The sequence below is a fragment of the Ixodes scapularis genome, unplaced genomic scaffold, assembly GCF_016920785.2.
Source record: "Ixodes scapularis isolate PalLabHiFi unplaced genomic scaffold, ASM1692078v2 ptg000325l_1___fragment_3__unscaffolded, whole genome shotgun sequence".
Classification (NCBI taxonomy): Eukaryota; Metazoa; Arthropoda; class Arachnida; order Ixodida; family Ixodidae; genus Ixodes; species Ixodes scapularis.
Genome location: NW_024609971.1, coordinates 336,904 through 342,152, shown reverse-complemented (window position 1 = coordinate 342,152; position 5,249 = coordinate 336,904). Strand labels below are relative to the sequence as shown.

The following is a 5,249-nucleotide window of genomic DNA, read 5'->3' as shown; positions in this document are numbered from 1 at the left end:
CCCGGGCAGCCCGGGCGCGCGGCGAGCTCCGTCTAGAGCGGCACCGCGGCACTCGCTTTGTTTCGTGATGGCGTCGTCTCGGCAGGATCCCGGCTACGAAGCTCGAATTGCCTCACTTATGAACCTTGGTGTAGTGAGGTGCGTCACAAATGCAACAACTATCACCTGGCGTCGGCTGACTACTTTGGCGGCTGAGTGTGAGCAGTACCTACGGAGCGTGAAGTAAAAGAAGAAGCGAAAGGCCGTCCGCGAGCTCCTGAAGCCTCGAAAAATGCTCGACGAGTATGCCACCATCGTGAGACTACAGTTCTACAGTGTTGCGAGACAGATGTTCGAAGACCCCGACGGCCGGGAATTCTTTGAGTGCTTGCGAATGTCACGAGCAAGGTAGGGTGCGCTGTTTTTTTTATTTTGGATTATTTTCATGATATATATCAAGTGGCGTTCCACATGGGCTCGCGCGTCGCTCGCAGGAATACTCACCTGGAGCGTGCGCTCCCGCAGTGAAAGCACGTTCACGGATCACGAGAGCAGCTTTTGTAACAGTCACATGCTTGTCAGATTTTACTGAACTGCTTTCCTCACGTCGGAGACGGGCGGGAAGTTCATCGCCGGAGCTTGTCTTGCAAGCAAGCACGGAGCAACTGAGGCAACTGAGGCATTCGCACGCAGAACAACGTGAACGCCGGGGGCAAGGAGGGCGGAGGAGGGAAGCGCGCCGCGCTGATTGGCCGCGGAGAAAATACGGAAACCTACGTCACGACCCGGGCGGGAGAAAGTTGAAAAAAGTTCAACTCTTCAATCCGGGTGCCGGAAGCCGTATTTACGTCACCGCCCGTACGGAGGGAGCGCTGACGTCACTACGGATTCCGGCACCCGGGTTTGCAGTTCGGGTCTGTTTGAACCGGGCTTTACTCTCCTCACTTACCATGCCAACGTGACCACATCACGTGACCGTAGCTAGCCTTCGTCTATCTATGGGGCACTAGAATACACCACAGTCTAGCCTCCGATCTGATAAAACCTACCGGATAGAGCGCCCGCAAGCTTGCAAGGAATCCTCTACAATCAACCATCCATCTCACACGTGACATGTCACGCGCACCAATCGCCAGAGAGATCTGAGGTCACGCTGGGCACAAAATCGTTTAAACTTTTTATGACTAGGCTTCACCAATATTGCAACGTGCACCCTCCTAGTACTTCTAACCTCCTTGATTTTAGCGAAGCATGAGCGAAGCCCGTCCGCCGGTCCTCCCCGAAGCGTTGTTTCAGTTTTCTTCGTTTCGCTACAATTGTTTCTGCTCAAGCGCGTGTCTTTCAAATATACGTTCTACGCGCTCGCGCCAAGGACAGTGCAGAATTGCCGTTTTCGGGCCCGTGCCTTCACCTACAGCGAACGCCAAATACGTATGCTAAATTATCTGAAGCCTGGTTCAAACTAGGGTGCCTTCAGGACATTGAGGCACCCTAGTTCAAACAGTTGCGTTTGACTGCGTTGCGGCAGCGAGAATCCAGGACATCCCTGCTGCTTATTAGCGATGCATGCGACCAAAAGCGTCGCTGCGGTCAGCTTTCCACGATTGGCCAAACCATGGGCATATGAGCATTGTCAGATTGTCAACTTTGACGGTGTTAGTTTCGGATTGTGATGGCTCCTAGCTTCCACTGTGTGTTTAAACACCATCGAACTCGTCGTCGCGCCTGATGGTACGTAGCCAGGATAACAACTGGTGACGTCATGCCGAGGCAAATCCCAGTCGTGACGTCACGGAGGGAAACCATAAGAGGGCGCCACCGAAACATCTCGGCGCTAATATCGCGTGTCAAGACGATTCCTTGAATTGGATTCCACGCTTCATACGAAGCACAGATGTGCCGGTGAGTCGCTTTCGGTTCTCGACGCAACGCTGTAAACGCATTCAAACGCAAGTGTCTGAACCGGCCCCAAGCATCAAAGAACGCCGAGAACATAGTTCTCTGCGCTGCAACTGCTGGCTTCTCCAGCAGTACTTTTTCTAACAAAAAAAAAAAAAAAAAAAAACTAAACCGAATAGCACGTGTATGTTTGCCAACGCCTTATTTTCGGAAATTTACTTGGAATCCTTTAAAAGGCCTGAAATTATAGTCCCCTTCAAAGTACTCCGCCTTGAATGACATACACTTGTTTGAACCATTTTTTATCGAGTATGCTCGATGAAATGTGCCAAATGAGCCAGTGAAGGCGAATCATATATCCCAAGACAGAGAAATACTGAAATACACAGGCATGATCCCAGATATCTGTGTACATTCGTCCTGTCCGGCCTCAGTCGTGGTGTTCAATGCTTCATACTTCACTGCACTTGAAAGCAAAAAAATTGGGTATGACAGGCGTGCAGGTTCGGCGCAACCGAGGAGGCTATTTGCAACGGACCTGCACGCAGAACTGACCGATCACACCTTTAATGAGAGCACGCTCTTTACTGAACCGCACAATAAAAGGTGACAAGAGTATCTCGTCCGGCGAACATTCCAGTCAACTCACGCCTGTGCGTAGCTTCCTGTGGTTTTCTAGAGATTTGGTTAAATTCCTCGAGCACGACGCCAGCTGCCAACTGTTTACTAGCAATACATGGTAAAACCCGCGACGGAACCAAAAAGGACAACCGCCATACTTTTTATCAGCCTCGGGTTTTAGTAGGCGCCTACCAAGGTTGACTGTGCTCTTTGGCATGTTCGTTTTCTGCCAGTTTAGGCGAACTGAGCCACACGCCTGTTTCGACCAGTTCAAGTTTGAATAAATGGTAACCAACGCACAAAGAAAACAAGTTTCAAGTACTTTTTGAGATTTTTGAAGTGACTTTTACGATTGAACGGCTGCATGTACTTGAATGTTAAATTCAAGAGTTTATAAGACGTGACTACCCCATGCTTGTCACTTGCCAACAGGGTTGTAACGCTCAATGGCTCGAGCCCAGTGGGTAGTTGAGTAAGCCTGTGGGGTCGTTACAGCCGTCAAAACGCATGATTACTAGAGGGGGTGCTCACTTTTTCTTAGAGTGTAGGGGCGACCCGTTTGATTTGAAACCTTGAAGTAGTGTGTAGAACGAAGGGTGGTTGTAAGGTGGTCATATTTTTCAGCGTTCCTTTTGGCCTACGAGTGGGCTCGTTTTCGGTATGGAGTGCTTGGCGATTTCGAAAACCCCTCTGAGGACGTTTGCGACCTCTTCTGCAACGATGGTGCGCAGGTAACATGAATTCCTATATTTACGTTTTATTTTTACGCTTGCGTGTTATCTCTTCAATGTGCTTTGTTCTAAAGTGAACCCTGACACAGAAACAAAATGCCCGAATTCCCCTCTCGTGACACAGTCATTTTTCTACGAAAATGCCATTATCGCTTTACAGCCTGAAATAACACGTAAAGAGTTTTGGATGTACTAAAAACAATTTTTTTAAGAGAGGAGCTTTTGTTGCGGCATTCGTTCAACAATATAATCTCGTACACGTAATTGGAAAAAGAGCCTCAGAAACATAAGTCAAAGCGTTTGCCTAAGTCACCATGAAAGATTCGACATTTGGCGAAGCCCGTTATCTGTGCTTTTCAAACTTGCGAAGAAAGAATGAACGACGTTTACAAATCCCTGTAATCCGAAATTCGAGCGCAGCTCCTGAGGAGGAGAATGGGAGAGTACGGAGAGATGCCCTCCGTACCCTCCCCTCCTTCCCTTTTACACGCTAGATCTGGCGAGGAACACTGAATCTGTTCATGGGTGACGTGACACGAAGCTATGTGACGTTGTTTTTTCCACTAAATTTAGCGGGGAAGTAGAATTGGTATTGAGGTCACGTGACGTCAATTTCCGGCTAAATTTAACCGGGAAATTGACGTCACGGGACCTGAGCACCAATGTAGTCCCCACGCTAAATTTAGCGGACAAAATGACGTCACGACTTCGTGTCACGTCACCCATGAACGAATTCAGTTTTTCCGCTAGATTTAGTGGGAAAGTTGACGTCAAATGACTTCAACACCAATTGATTTCCCGTTAAACTTAGTGGGGTGGTTACGCCGACAGCGACGCCAACGGCGACGCCGCGAAACGCGGAAACGGGCGTTTAAGCGCTGCGCTCTAAAAACACAAAAGGGGCTGACTCAGGCTCGCCATTTTATATGACATAGAAAAGGACGTTTATACATGTCAGACGATGACAATAACATCCCTCCGCCCCCCCACCCCCCTCCCCCCCAAAAAAAAAGCATAAAATAAAAGACGTTCACAATTATCTGGAATGCCGAATTTGAGCGCAGCTCCTCACAAGGAGGACGGAAAGGGACTGTACGTCTGAGTGACGTCACAAGGGTGCCGTCACTCGTGACTCTCGTGACGTCACGCAGTTAAGCCGTCGGCGATGCCGCTCAACCCGGAAGCGGGTGCCTAAGAACTGCACTCTAAAATTAGGGACGGTACCTGCATTGCAATCCTTGCGTGGTGTTTGTTAGAGTTTCACGCAATTAAGAACTTTGTTCCGTCTCTATTTCTTTACAGGAATTCAAGTTTTGCAAAGACGAAGGGAATGTCAACATTGAGCAAGCAAGACATTCACATTACAGAACTTGCGCATCTAAATCAACATGGGCTGTAATCAGAGAAAGCGACGACTTTCATGAGTAAGCCTCGTTTAGTCTGATTTGACGCATATATTTTAATATGAAGTGTTTTCAGCATTAACGTTTTCATAACATCACATACTTTCTCTCACGAAGGTTTGAAGGACCTGCCCTTGAGACCAAACCAGATGTGATATTCCGTGAGATCCAGCACATTAATGCGCCTGGAAGGCGAACTGTACTTGTTTTTGATACATCAAGCACGACTGTGAGTGGTTAAATGTAAAATGTTTTATTAAAATTGTAATATAGTGATCATTGTTGCATAATACAACAATGCCGTGGTTGCATGACCGGCAGGCGTGACCGGCGCGTGAACTCTGAGGTGCGCGAGCTGAGCCCGTGCTCCTGTTGTTCGATCATCGGTAACCAGCGATGGTCGTTGAAGAACGCCTGTCTCTATTAAAGATGTACGTTGCCGTTATGACTCTGCTTGCATAAGCTACAACAATTGGCGACGAAGCGGACGAAGACAACGGGCAAGCGTCCGTTGCCCGGACCCCGAGGATGGGGTTGCATGACCGGCAGGCGTGACCGGCGCGTGAACTCTGAGGTGCGCGAGCTGAGCCCGTGCTCCTGTGGTTCGATCATCGGC

The 5,249-nt window shown here is 48.9% G+C and overlaps 1 long non-coding RNA gene across 1 annotated transcript; it reads left to right on the top strand.

The window, feature by feature from the left end:
- Positions 1 to 230: 230 nt before the first annotated feature.
- On the top strand, positions 231 to 4,944 carry LOC120844546. The gene is made up of 4 exons (XR_005716423.1): positions 231 to 387; positions 3,124 to 3,230; positions 4,533 to 4,654; positions 4,751 to 4,944. It is a non-coding gene; the product is annotated as an uncharacterized LOC120844546 (long non-coding RNA).
- The last annotated feature ends 305 nt before the right edge of the window (positions 4,945 to 5,249 follow it).